We start from the raw sequence: 15633 nt of genomic DNA on the forward strand, positions 1-15633 counted from the left end.
ACTGGACTAAACTCGAAACCGTTTCTATAACATAAATATGAATTATACGGTGCCCCTAAAGTGACATGTTACACACTGGAAAAAAGTGTGTAACATGTCACTTTAGGGGCACCGTAGAATTATTACAAACACATGCACTTTTGTTAAATTATTATGAAATGGCTGACAAGAAAGGCGCGTTCAGTTTTTTCCACGAAAATGCTTGTATGAAACTACAGTTTGTTTTCAGACCCTGTGTTTTGTTCACAGGAGATAACTCCTGAGTTTGCTCATTTTTTTTTATAATTATGTCCCTTTTCTTCTCAAAAACGCTAGATAATCAGACAAGACTGATGAAGTCAAAATATTCAACATAATCTTTTCTAAAAAGATGGTTATCTAGCCGGTAGCCAGACTAGCATGAAACTTAAATGCTCCCTATTTCCTGCAGGTTATAAAGAAGTAATTCGGTCAAAATACACTTTCGTGGTGTAGTTCGAAAGTAGGCCCTTATGATAATATAGATCCTATTTGTTCCATTTTAGCGCATTGGTGCGTAAACCGGGAGCCAAATGGGCATTATTTCACACGTGGAAATTCAATGTATTTTAAATAAAATAAGACACTTTGCATGCGTTCCGGTTGTTTGTTTGAAAACAAAAAGGTTTTTCTTCTGCGGACAGCGGCAACATGAAGATATCTGACTTCTTCACTGCGTATTACTCACTACCCCTTTTTCTTTTCATTTTTCTTGTAGCAAATGCTTTGATGGTTGTTTTGTTGAAAATAGATCTTCTTAGAAACTATATCAAATTGGATCTGAAGTCGCCATATGACCTATAATGTGTCGGTGCAACGTTAAATAAAAAAAAACCCAAAAAACTGGATCTGAAGTAGCAGAATTCTATATGAAACAAAGAGCTATTTCATTTATTGGTATTTTCCTTGCAAAGAATCTAACTATTTATAAACATAACAATTTGATTTCATCCCATTTTGTTATATTTTAATTTCAGCGGTTTTTGGTAAAATCAGATTACAGTTTTTTTTATAAGTTTGGTGTATAAAAGGCCACTTTCAGTGTTTTGAGATTTTTAATTATTTGACTTTTGGAGGTTATTGTTGTAAACAAGTTTTAACGACAGTATAATGTTACAATACAACCCCTTCCAATATTCACGGCTTTTTTCCCTAGGACGACCGACATATTCTTATTTTAAAACAATCTCGCCAGGTATACATACGTCTTTGACAACACAAGAAATGACGTCAGACGACCTTCAGCTTTTCGCGGAAGCAGTGAAAATGAAAGTACATAGGTTAAATTCGGAAAAGAAAGTCGCATTTGTCTTGCGCAGGGGCTACTACGCCGTATAAATGTATCAGCGTGGACTTCTTTTTTATTTGTTAATATGGGGTCAATGTTCTTCTAACGATTTGAAAATACCTGGGCTTTAGTAAGACATGCCAGCTTTTCATCTACGAAAAAAATGTTTGCACTCGGAAATAACACAAACTTCATCAAATCATTCCAAAGATCTTTTCTGATATTGACTAAAAGTGTAAGCATATACCTCTGATGTCAGATACTTTATATTATGAGCGCTACATACCTACATATCCTAAAATAAATGAGCCGCACCATGAGAAAACCCACACAGTGGCTTTTCGACCAGCATGGAGCATTCGCGCAGTCTGGTCAGGATCCATGTTGTTCACTAATGGTTTCTCTCATTGCAATAGGCTTTAAAAGCGAACAGCGTGGATCCTGACCAGACTGCGCGGATGTGCAGGCTGGTCCGGACCCATGCTGCTCGCAAGGCCACTATGTTGATTTTCTCATGGCACGGCTCATATAACACGTGGTGGAGCTGATCTTTTTAAATAAAAAATAACAACATTTCACGCGATATCTAGTATTTTAAAATCAGTAAGAATTAATATACATGCACTTGGAACTTATATTAAGGGAAATTTCCTGTTGATTCTATGGAAGCGTTAAATAGCCTTCAGACGGTATAAATACGTTTTATAAGGTCGCCTGGGATATACCAAAGTAATGATATTTTCATACGCACAAGACGATAGATCAATTTATGTTCTTAAAATGATATAGACTAGCCACTAGACTGATGATAGATATATTTCTACATTCCCCTTTTTTCGAATTTAATTCCATGGAGACAAAAGCCAGTCTGTTCGAGAGATTTTACAGAGGATATTGAACATGGGATATATTCACAACATTGTCAAAAAATGTAAAAAGATGCGGTAGCACAGATGTGGCAGAGATGTGTCATTACCTGTTTATGTTTTCATTTATTACGTGCTCACATACCATCTAATACCTGCGCGTATTGATATAAAGATAACATCTGCACACGTATTAAGCAATATGTTCGCAGGTAATAGCTGGTAAGTGCTTACACAATAGTAAGCCAAAACACCGGTACTTTCCAACATGGCGAGTGATACATTTTTACATGTGCGAGGATATATGAGCCGCGTCATGAGAAAACCAACTTAGTGGCTTTGCAAACAGCATGGATCCAGACCAGCCTGCGCATACTCGCAGTCTGGTCAGGATCCATGTTGTTCGCTTACGGGTTTCTCTTATTGCTATAGGGTTTGAAACCGAACAGCATAGACTCTGGCACAGACTGTATGGATGCGCAAGCTGGTCTGGATCCATACTGGTCGCAAAGCCACTATTTTGGTATTCTCGTGGCGCGGCTCATATATATTTTATATTGATATGTGCGCAGCTATTTCAATACAAGTATGTGCGTGTTTAAGATCTAATACGTCCGTCCGAAATAATTATTATGTGCTCACGTATTTGTATGAAATACAAAAATCTTTATTTCTCCTCGGGTAACATTCTGCCCTCGGGTTGACAATATCAATGTCAAACACGTACGCTGCCATAAGATATTTATATTATGTGACCTCTGTGCCACCGTAACAAACACTATATTCCCCGATATTTAAGATTGGTACTGTTATTTTAGGAAACGAAAAAACGGCACAATACCTCTAAATTTTATCACCTCCATTTTCGGATTGATGAATGTTTATTTCAAAAAAGTATTCACTAACAGAGCAGACAGCCTAATCCGCACCCGCTTTTTATATGTGAGGTCGTGGGTTCAATCTCCGACCGCTTATTTATGAAACTTCATACTAAGAAAGTATTTTAAACGGTCTAGTAAAACATGACATTCATTCTGCAATTAATGAAAAAACACATCGAATGGTACGTGAAATACATACAGATTGTAGGCTTTCTGCATCATTAGTACAAAACACATTTTATAACATGTAACGGACATACAGTAAATGAAAGAAAATAGCCTAGATAAATGGTTCGGAATATTTAAACTCGATACTAAAATACAAAATATGGTACGAGAGTAAAGTGTTTTTAATCATCAAAGTAGCATGATCGTTCGTAATTGACAGAATAATGCCTTTAGGATTTTGACCTCAAATACCACTGAGCTGCCGAGCGTACCGATCGCGTCAAAGCAGAAAATAATTCTTACATAAACAAATTATTAACTTTTAATAGTTGCGTTGCTCAGAGGTGTCTTTCATGCCTTTTTAACATTTGAGGAACCAAACATTTTTTTCTTTGAAAATGCCGCTTAAACACTATCAACTTGAAAATAACGACGAAATGCAGTTGATTCTTGGGTAAAACATTCAATGTGTTACTTTCAGTCTCACTTTACATCAAACTCGTAGCTATTAAAATTTCTTATACCCCCACCCACCCAGTATGTATCTTTTTATGTACGGTTGCTTAAGAAGAGATAAGTGCGTTATCCTGTTTACTTCAAGTAAGCTGAAACATTCTCTTAAAATGTTTATTTTAGTAACTGCATTCTGACTTGATTTGAGTTTTTTAATCCTAGTATTAAAACAATTATGATCTCTTAAGTTTTTAACAGTTAAAGTTTTAAGTTACAGTATTAATTTTTAAAATTCTTATCAAAACTGGGTGGGGCATTTCTCAGGTCTTATCATTATATCGTCCTTTCTGTTAATTTCTATAATGGTTCTTGACTGGTCAAATTACGGAGGAGATTTTTCCAGAAGGTGCGGTATGTTTAGGTTCGTGAGGATGGTCATATGTTTTGAATTCGAGTTTTATTTTGTTAATAATGTCATTAATACTGAAACTTATTGATTTCTTCGCATCGTATTTTTAACAATTATATGAAGAATACTAGTCACACACATTACACTCTAGTACATTTGATGGAGACATATTAGGCATTTCAAATAAGAAAGGAAGTACTTAATAATGATTTAATTCTTTGACACTAGCATTATGACAGAGGCAGATCTGGTTAGATTTGGATATGTTTTGTCTTTGTGAACCTCAATTTAAAAGGAGAGTTTCATCGAATCTCCTGCATTTTTTTTTAATTTTTGGATTAAAAAAGTCCCGCAGTGCATATTTGTCAGGTCAAATATATCGTATATGCTTCAGTAAGTTTTATGACCCCGTCTAATTATGTGACATCGTTGAGGTCATAATCAGCAAGGCGGCCTGTGTTTAATCGTGTCGTGTGGCATGTAATTATACAATGTATATATTTTCGCTGAGTGAAACCCAGAAGTTACTTTATGATGGATATTAGTACTAAAAATAAAGTACTGATGTTTTGTTCTGTCAAAATGTCACTATATTATTTCTATTTATTTTCTAACCTCCAACGGGATTATGCTCCCATTTAAACAATGGAGGTTTTCACCACCGCGGGGTTTACGATTATTTTATTTTCGCACAGTAATACATCTTTAAGTTAAATTTGAGTTGATATTGATAAAATTATAATTAATTAGCAAAAAGTGAAACATTAAATGCGATTTCAAAAATTCACGGAGTCGCCAGTGGGGGGTTTCCTCCCATAACGAAAATGGGAGTTTTTTTCAAAAGTCGTTTTTCAACGCGAAATCATGTCAGAACAGTTGTTTATTGTATAAATTATTAATATGAGTTAAAATATTTTGATTTGAAAATTTTAGAAAAAACCCACGGTTTTTTTCTCCCGTAATTGGTAAAGTGGGAGAAATCCACCCGTGGGACCTCCCATGGGTTAGCAAAAACCCCATGGGAGGAAAAAATACTCCCATGGGAGGACCAACTTTGAACACCTCCCATGAATTCATTCTTTAACATATAAAGAAGAAAATGACCAATTATTACTCTATGGGACTAGAACTATCGTTTAATGTAAAAAAATCAGAGAAAAGTCAAAGGCAAAAGGTAGCTGAGTTTGCGAAAATTCCGGATTTGCAAACTAAATCCGGAGACTGTTATATTCACTTAATTGCCTTTCGCGGTTAAAGGTCATCATATACCGGCACATATTCATGCTTTATCTTTTCATTTGTAAAAAAATTATCTTTTCAGAATTGATTATTTTTAATTAGAATATATATTTTATTATACTGAATAAAACATGGTGTTTAGATAATTTCTGAAAGCAATAAAAATTTTGTAAACACTTTCAAATCAGTTTACTAGTTTAATAACTATTTACTATTTTAACTGTTCTATAATTTTAGACAGTGACAGATGTCCAGTGAAGAGCTTCGTCAAATGTTTAAGTAGACCGAATCCTCTCTGTCCAAGATCCTTTCAGCAACCCCGAGAAGCACCTATTGAAAGAATATATTATAACAAGGTACCACTTGGTCACAACAAGCTGGGAGCTATGATGAAAGCAATGAGTCAGTCTGTTGGTCTGTTGCGTATACATACAAACCACTCTCTCTAAGAGCTATCACTGTGCATGTATTAGATTCAGCTAGATTTCCAAGCAGGCACATTATGTCTGTGACAGGACACAAATCTCAAACATCTCTAAAAACCTACTCTGGTCGAAACTGATTAAAAAACGAAAAAACTCATGTCGCATAAATTAAGTGAAAAATGTGTAGTAAACCTACATCCAATTCCTTCTTCCTCAACTAACAGTAACATACCACTACAGCCGCTTACCAGCTGATAAGAACTGGCTTTGAATGAAGACTTTAATGATGATGAAATGAATGATGTAGAGAATGTATTCTCGGAATTATCAGCAGCACCACTACAGTCTCACCCATAGATTGTGGCAAATAATTTTAGTTACAGTGAAACAAGGCCTAGGCCATTTTCTGTGTTTAACAATTGTAGCAACAGTCAACTGCTTTTTTAACCAGTTAAATGTCAGAAACTACATGTATGAATATGAAAAGGAGAAATTCTGTTACAGTTTTAAGTTTTGTTGTTATATTTTGTATCTATTTTGTGATTCAGCATTTAATATAACAATTATAGACTTATGTTTCGGTCAAAATGTCATTTTTACAGGTCCGTAAAACACATATTGGTCTCAACATAAGTCACTAACAGTTACATACATTTTTAAAGGTATTTTGCTGGCTTGAAGTGTACAGTTTTGATATTTTGGCAATTTTACTATATCGACGCCTCAGAGTTAGAAGGGCGTAAGTGGAAAATCATAGTTTTCAGCAAAATGAAAAAAAACTATCTATGACAGTTATGCCCTTCTAATTCTTTAAGACGTAAGTGGACTTTTCTAGTACAACAATTAAGTGCAGATACGCGCTTCTATTGCTGGGATTCTGAAAAACTTTTCACTTACGCCCTTTTATTATTGGTGAATTTAGTCAACACAACAGTTTGTGAAATTTCTTTTAAAGAATTATGCACCTTGGTGTGTAGTTTAAAAAGTGTATGATTCATAAAAGGGCGTAACTAACACTTACGCCCTTCTTATTCTGGGGCGTCGATATTTTGTGATGTGCATGAATCATAATTTAAGATGACATTTTTGATGGAAGTCTATTTGATTTCTTTCTGTAAGTTATTATTAATTTACACCAGACCTTATAATCCTAATATTTAATAAACCTACATGTCACTATTAATTCCTTATTAACATTTTTAAAACAAAATTAGCACAGCACCAGTGAGTGTGGATGTTGTGCAGAGTGGTGTGACATTGTGCCTGTTCCTTTACGGTTTGCAAATTCAAAGTTTGGTGGGCCATGTAAATTATATTGTATTGTGTCATTTGATTAGATGTATATTCATTATTTTAGTTCATTTTATGTTTCTTATCTTTTCTGTTTCTTCATGATGATTTATGACTGAATTAATAAGGTACACATGTAATTTATTACTGTATCTAATAAGTAGTCAAGTTAGTATACTGTAGCAATGCGTATAGCATTGATTGCCTATTTCCAGAACTAGATATGATCAGAGTAGAGTTTGAGAACACAATTTTGAAATGCTTTTGTTAGAATAGATATAGAATAATAAAGCACAGAACAGACCACATTTCTCCTTCTTATAACTGGTACTATTCCAAATAAGACCGGGTACAACACATATGTCAGAATAATATGTAAATGTGATATATTGCATACGTTACACATAAGCACAGACAGTGCTTGACTCCCTTGTTTTATTCTATTATTGCTACCATTATATTTAAATTGAAGTAAATAATAGGATTTGGGGAAACTACAGTGGCAGCTAGATCCCAGTTTCACATATTATCTTTTATACAATAGTTAAAAGGAACCACCTATTTGTTACAGCAAATAATATGTACGAATTTTGATTAATCAGAAACAAGTTCTATAAATAGCAACAATCAAAGCGCACTTCTGCTAGGGTATTAATATGTAAACGGATGGTGTTTAATTCATTATGTATCCAGGGCGGATGCATTATTTAAAAGTAGATATTCCCCCTTCATATACTAAAGATGTTATGCTGAATTGTTACTTGATTTTGAGCTATAGACTATAGCAAATATAGGCCGAGCCTCGGAAACTAAAGGAGGTAGGTCACCAGAATAGTGTGTGCGCATGCGAACCGGAAGCTAACGTGACAATTAACGGCGACTTTTACGACAAACTAAATGTGTTTGTATATCCATTCTTCTGAAGAAAAAAATCATGAACCTCCCTGATTTAATGCTGAATGGTTTAAAAATGCAGAAATAATGAATAAATTGCCGCAGAAACGCTTCAAAACAATGTTGCCTTAAAATGACGTAACTGACGCCATGAAGTGACGTGTCAATTACCAAGCAATGTTAATACCTTTTATTTGGAAAGTTCGTAATTCTGTGCATATTTATTTTTATTTGGACTATTTTTAAACAGCTTTATTTGCTAAATTATTTTTATGAGCCTTTCGCTCTAAATAATGATAAATATTTTGCTTCTTTTATGTAGTTATATTGAAATGTTATGCGGAATGTAAGAAATTACATGATGGTAACTTATATTATTGGGAATATAGTCGGGTGAAAAGTTACTTATTACGGCCATTTCCAAACAAAATTTTGACAGTTTGATTTGTAATACATACTTATCAGTTTCCGTTGAAAATGTGTCCCTTATCTGCTAAAAGTAAGCTCTAAATTTCAGTAAACAATTTTGGCTTCTTAAATTAAAATTGATGTTACCATGGAAACGAAGCCCGTTACCTATATATCTAAATGTAAAATTCAAAAGCGTTGACACTGGTCTATTTAAGGAACACAGCTTCGGCTTTATATTTGCATTTCAACAATATCCATGAGAATAATAGCAGCATGCAGAACGATTTTTCCATAAAAAATTTCAGACCAGGGGTACGTCTGTATTTTAATCAGAAACAAGTTCTATAAATAGCACCAATCAAAGCGCACTTCTTGAGTCATAATAAAGACAGTAGGTAAAAGAAACGTGACTGTCAACAAAATATATCCAAAACTGTGAAATGCGGAAAGTCATATATTCTCATTTTTCAGCAAAATTAGAGAAATGTATGCATTATGGCACTGATCTTTTATAAAATGTCGCACAAATATTTGTTATTAAAACACGACCTGATTTTAAAGGACATATTCCCGTCCCATGAAGGCCTGTTAAAGGCAAGTGGGTAAGTAATTTTGTCTGCTATTTACTTTGACCAAATGACCATGGAAACAAAATTATATCTAGTTACAACAAGCAGCAATCCTATAATGTTTGACCACTTGCACCAGACCAGAAAGAAAATCCAGCTGTACATGTTATATCCTACCCCTAGGTATACTATAAGAACACCATGACCATGAACGGGAAAATATACTAACCCATTTTAATCACGCATTTCATACCTAAAACACACAGTTCGGTAAATGTGTACTATGGATATTGAACAAGTGGTAATTTATCTTCCATTATGAACCGGTCACGTTTCCTCAAATATTCTTAGAATAACAAAGCACAGTTTATTGTTTTTTCAACGTTGCAGATGAAACTTGTTTGAACTTCCCAGGTGAAGTTCCGGTCTAGATTACAAAACTATTCTGATTGGTTAATATGAAAATGTATGACAGTCGATCGGCGTTTAACTACACGTTTATGCTAAAATGTGTATATGCAGCAAAAAAATTGATTGCAATATCAATTAATAGTCTGGTGGTTTTAGATCTAGCCCCTGAGAAATGTTTATGAGGCCCGGAATGTTAATGCTTGGAGATAACGACTTTATTAAAGTTTTAACATCCCTGGTTCATCTGGGTGCTGTCTCCAAAAAATATATGACCATTATATGCAAATTATAGAGGTCAAAAGGTCATGCGTTAAAACTGATATTTTCACATTATTTTTGGCACTGATGCAATGACTCATGAGTAATTTCTCATTATACAGGATTTGATTTACAATATTAGGATTAAATAAACCATACACTTGTATCCAATTAATAAATTATGACTCGCACTCGAAAACGTATTGTATGCTCATTTATTAAGGTTAAAGGTGATAGGGTAAATATACAGAACAAAAAAGCTAACCGCATTTGCTAATTTTCCAATATCTTTGCACATTCTGTAAATACAAATTTGAAATTTAGCATACTTTTAGGACAAAGTGTTGTAAATAACATAATAAAATTTGAAAAATATTAAGTGACGCCAACATATAAATTTTATTCAATTTACTAACTCACCCCATTTGTAAAAAAGTCACAAAACACATAAAAGCTGTGTTTTAGTGAACAAGTGATTACCATTTGTAAGAATAAGAACTGTTCATACTAACATTTTTTTCTAGCGAATGGTTAAATATGACACGAATGGTGAATGCTATTTTTAGAAAAAGCAAGTTAACGAAGTTATTTCATTATCTTCCCAAAATCCTTTTTTCGTTTTTAGTATGTACATGCACACTGTAAACATGTTTGTTTACTTTTTGTGACCTGTCAAAAATTGGTTGAAATCGTAAAATGAATGAATATTATATCTGAAGACGTGTATGGTTTTGTTGAAAGTTAGGCATTTTATCAATTACATATTGTTCTGAGTGTACACTACATTTCAAGAAGTATTTTATGTTATTATTGGGGGCACTTAGCTATTGTTCAGTATATATTAGTTATATACAATTTTAGGAGAACTTTTATTTTACAGATTAAAAACGTCCCAGTAAATCTTTATGTAATATTTGCATACAATTTATAATGAAATACTGTTGAAGTTCACCTTCCGGCAGGACATATTGTAAAGTTTAAAATGTTTCATTTCGTTGCTTTATTAGCTCGACTTTTCGAAGAAAAAGTAGAGCTATTGCTCTCACCCCAGCATCGGAGTCGGCGTCGCCGTTTGTTAAAATTTTTGATTAAGTCAAATATATCTGTTACTATCAAGCTATTGACTTCTAACTTAAAACGGTTATTTACTATCAAAGTCTACACCAGGAGAAACTATTCCCAGTACTCTGTTTTGAATTTTGATGGAGTTATGCCCCTTTTTGACTAATAATTTTGGTTAAAGTTTTTGATAAAGTCAAATATCTCTATAGACTTGAAACTTTAAATAGTTTTTTACTATCAAAGTCTTCACCAGGAGAAACAAACTCCCTAACTCTGATTGAACTTTTACAGAGTTATATCCCTTGTTAACTTAGATTTTTTGGTTAAAGTGTTATAAAAAATTTATTGGCAAAGCTCTAATTCAGAGTCAAGCAATGAGAAAATTCGAGTGCGCTGTCTTACGGACTGGTCTGACTTGCATTCTCGTTTTTGTTAGTTTACATTCCGCCAACATGTTCACACTGCTGTGACCTCTAGACAGGGTGTTCATTATGGCAGTTCATGTTACGTTGACGAAAGGATAAATATGTAGTGTATCTCTGCAATATGAAATATTGACACAATGTAATTCGTGCACAACGTAAGATAAATTACCGCTTGTTCTTTATACTTGGTATCCGTTCACCAAACTGAGCGCTTTAGGTGAGAAATGTACAATTGAAATGGATCAGTGCACTTTCCCGTTCCGTTCATGACCATGCTTCTTATAGTATACCTAGCTGCATTTTCGTTTTGTTCTGATGCCAGTGTGATTATATTCAAAACGTTCTTCAATAATCGAGTAAAACCCGTTTTCACTGTGTTCAGGTCACTTTGACTTTCGGCCTACTAATCCCAAAACATATTAATTACATCAAGTATTCGCCACAGACAATCATATTATGCCGTTTGACGACTGTCGGCCAAAGCGTTCTAAGTTGTTTCGTTTCAAGGGTAATCTACTGTCCACAGACAGTCATCCTATGAATTTTAACGACTGTAGGCCAAAGCGTTCTTAGTTATTGAACGCAAACCGTTTTCAGTCTCACGTTCATTGTGACCTTGACATTTAAACAAATTTGGGATTATTTACAGGACAGAGGCAACCATCCTACAAAGACTGACGGCTCTGCCAAAACATTCTTAGCTGTTTACTTTGGGATCTCATCTACTCACGACAGACTCTCTGCCTATAAAGTTTGACAACTCTAAGCAAACGCGTTTTACTAAATGAGCGGATATAATTTTCAATTTCCAGGTCACTTTGACCTCGAATTTCTTCTTCTGACACGAAACAATAGGGGTCTTCTACTTAACACAGGCACGCAACCTATGAAGTTTGACTACTGCTGACTAAAGCGTTCTTAGTTATTGGGCGGAAACCGTTTTCAGTCTCAAGTGCACAGTGACCTTGATACATAGCCTACAGAAACCCTGACTGCTTGGGATTATCTGCCTAAAACAGGCAATCATCCAATCATGACTGACAATTGTAGGCCCAAACATTCTTATTTACTGAACGGACAACGTTTTCAGTCTCAAAGCCATTACGTCATTAAACTCTGACCTACTTACCTTAAACCAAATGGGATCATTTAGTGATCACTGGTAATTATCCAATGTAGTTTGACAACTGTAAGCAAAATCGTTCTCTAATCATTGACCGTATTCATTTTCAAGGTCACTGACCTTGACCTTTGACTTGACTCAAAACCAATCATTTTCAAACCCCAGGCAATCGTTCTGTGAAGTTATGACTATTGTGAGACTAAACATTGTCTATTATTTATCAAAACCCAAATGGTCTACTGACCGAATGACCGTGAGTTAGAGAGTTAAGAGAATGATTTTTGTTCTAGCGACATTCTTTTCTACACATCGCAGTAGTTATTTGAATACATTTGGAAAAATACTCCCAAGAATCAATCCTGAGAGATTATTTAAACATTGGGCAGGTGATTTCTGATGATATGTTTTTCAAATCCTATTAAAATGACCTGGTTGTATCGGACAATCTTGTAGGTACGATTTACCCAAGAAATATAATTATGTTTGAGAAAAAATATTTTTCAAAATCGAGACAATAGTTTCTGACAAGTTCCTACTATAAACATATAGGGAAAAATTACACCGATCAAGTTTTTGACAAATTACAATGATTTGGTAGAGGTTTATCAAGGAAATAACTGTGTGAATTATTATAAAATCAAACTAGCAGATTTTTACGAGAAGTTCATATAAGGAAAAGTAACCAAGCCCTTAGCTCCTGTGACCATGGACTTTTACAAGTCGGAGTCTTTTGAACAGAAAGTGACATCTAAGATCTTTGACTCAGTGCTACCTAGACATTTGGGTAATAGAAGGTGATACCCCAGTTGTTTTGGCATAAAATTGCTACCCTAGAAACTGAGATGTGAAAGAACTAATTGGTTGAAAACGGTGATTCTCTATATAAAAGGTAAATTAGTGATGCCAAAAGTATTTGGTGAGGAGAGGTGTTACTCTAAATATTTAACCTAGATATTTGGCTGAAATAATGTACTACCAAAGAGGTTTGCGTGAAAGCAGGAACTACCATAGATGCGATGCTAATATAGGTGATACCCTGTGTGCTTTATAACATATCATAGTGAAAAAAGGTAATAAGGGTTTCACTGCTTTTATCACATGCCTCCTGACCACGGTATTGACTTTGTTATATTTACCATTTAATTTTCCGACTGTTTTAAGCCTGAAAGATATGCTAAAAACTACTGACCATTACCTAACTAAAGTATAATCGTATATATTTTGTGTTGTGTAACGTTTCACAGTAATTTCTACATCAAAAGGTTTGTTTTGTTCCAATTGTTTATAATTCCACCATTTACATGTACACGCACTTTCCCGCCATTCTACACACATACACAAAAAACAATATTTAACTAATAAATCACTAAACTATTCTCACAAAGGTGAGTTTCCCTCTTCTCTTCATTTTTATATTTGTAAATGTGTCTTTTAAAACTCATGCGTTTGCTGTACAATGGCGGGAAGACATGAATGTAAACAAATGGTGAAGTTATAATAAAAGAGGATCAACAAAGACTTACGATTCAGAAATTGTTATGAAAGGTAACACAACACAATATACGCAAATTATTAAAATGTCTCTACATTTGCTTTGCAACTAGTCATTCAGATTTTAGTTCCCTTCAAAACATGGGGGGTGGGGTTTGTGGCGAAGGGGGCAGGTGTTTTATCTGGAATTGAGTTATGACCTATGACTAAGTCAAAAATATACATAAAAGTGTCTTAACGTTCGTTTCTAAAAAGTGTTTAGGATTATGAAACATTATAGAAATATTATTCAGCATGTTAAGTTGTGCACCTGATATTTTGTTTGAGATTTCACTAAACTAGACCAGAGGTTTGGCCCTTGACTTAGTCAAAAATATACATAAACGTTGTGTCGTACGTATCTTAAAACATATTTGACTTAGGTACATGAAACTTAATAGGAATATTATTCAGCATGTGAAATAGTGGCCTAGTCTTTTGTTTTGAATTTATGTCGGTCAGTTCAGAGTTATGGCGCTTGATATAGTCATAACATGCATGAAAGGCATAGAAGTGTGTATCCCATGTATCTCAAAAATTATCTGACCAATAGTAAGAAACACTAGAGGACTTGAAGTTATACATCTGATATTCTGTTTGGCTTTTACTCAGCCAGACCAAAGTTATGGTCCTTGATTTAAGTGCGTAAAATTTTCTGTTGCACACGAAATCATTTACAGTGACAGGAAGTGAGGACATTAGTGTTCTAAGGACACACATATAGTTCTAGACGATGCTTGCTTTGAAGTAAGACTAATTTCAGTCGCAAAATAAAAAGCTTTAAACATAAAATAAAAATACCATAGTCACATGGTGTTAGCAGTGAGCTTTCATAAAGATGCACAGTAAAACAAAATTGTCATATATCAACCCGACAAACACCAATATTGGCTTGCACGTATTATTATTATACCAGATTTATATAGCGCCCTTTTTATGATAAACACGTTCAAAGGCGCTTTACATATAGCAAACGCAGCCACACAGCTAGGTCGCGAAATTCATCCTCTACTAGTACAGACACAGGGCGATCTGAGCAGAGGGACAGAGTGAGATAAAGCCCCCAGACAGATAGAGAGAAATCCTTTGTAGATATATACTTGTCCGGATAACTTAGACTAGGTCTTTGCGAACAGACATTCTGCTTCTTTAACGTGCCCGGTGTATAGCACCGATACACGCTAAGCCATATTTCCTGGGAAGAACCAGTACAGGCCTCTAAGTTAGGTGGGAGACACTCATGAGCATCTCAGAAATTTACAGTGCCTGGACTGGGATTCGAACTCCGGACCTCTGGATTGACAGTCAAGCGTGTTACCACTAGACCACCGGCCCACCCGTAAAATAAACAGACGTGACAGTGTTTCTGCAACCTTTTTTTAACATATCGAATGAAGCACTTTTAATCATGCAATGACCTGAAGCGTAATTTTGACCGAAGAAAAGCAAACAAGAAAGTGAGATGAGAAAAGTCCCATGTAGCTTTGTTTCTCCACTGTCCGTTCAATAGTTATTTAGCTTGACCAGTCATAGACTCCTGGGTTGGAGTCTGTAATCCATATGTGATATTTCCACAACATGGGCATATTCATTTGACGTAATAGGTAAAGAAAAAGATACTTACTTTAAAGAAATGTTACTTCTCTGGGAGACATGTTAACAAATGTTCGCCATTTTGCATAGAAAAAACATATTTTTAGCTTGAACCAATATTAAATATTCTATACGTTCTATACCCTGATATTATCTATTATGAAGAGTAAACGTACAGGGTGGACTGAGTTGATCTTCTTGTACGTCTAGCCTTAAGTTTTCACTTTAATCAATAAATTTCAAAGTCAAGGCCAGATGAGTTAACCCCTTCCAACTTATATTTTTGGTTGCCTCCACTCCATATTTTTGAGAATTTTTTT

General features: G+C 34.6%; 1 protein-coding gene across 3 annotated transcripts in view; it reads right to left on the bottom strand.

The window, feature by feature from the left end:
• The window catches only part of LOC123540722 (plexin A3-like), a 181979-nt gene that overhangs the window by 145460 nt on the left and 20886 nt on the right, over positions 1-15633 (bottom strand). The gene's annotated exons all lie outside the window — the stretch shown is intronic.

This window comes from Mercenaria mercenaria, chromosome 1, assembly GCF_021730395.1.
Source record: "Mercenaria mercenaria strain notata chromosome 1, MADL_Memer_1, whole genome shotgun sequence".
Taxonomy (NCBI): domain Eukaryota; kingdom Metazoa; phylum Mollusca; class Bivalvia; order Venerida; family Veneridae; genus Mercenaria; species Mercenaria mercenaria.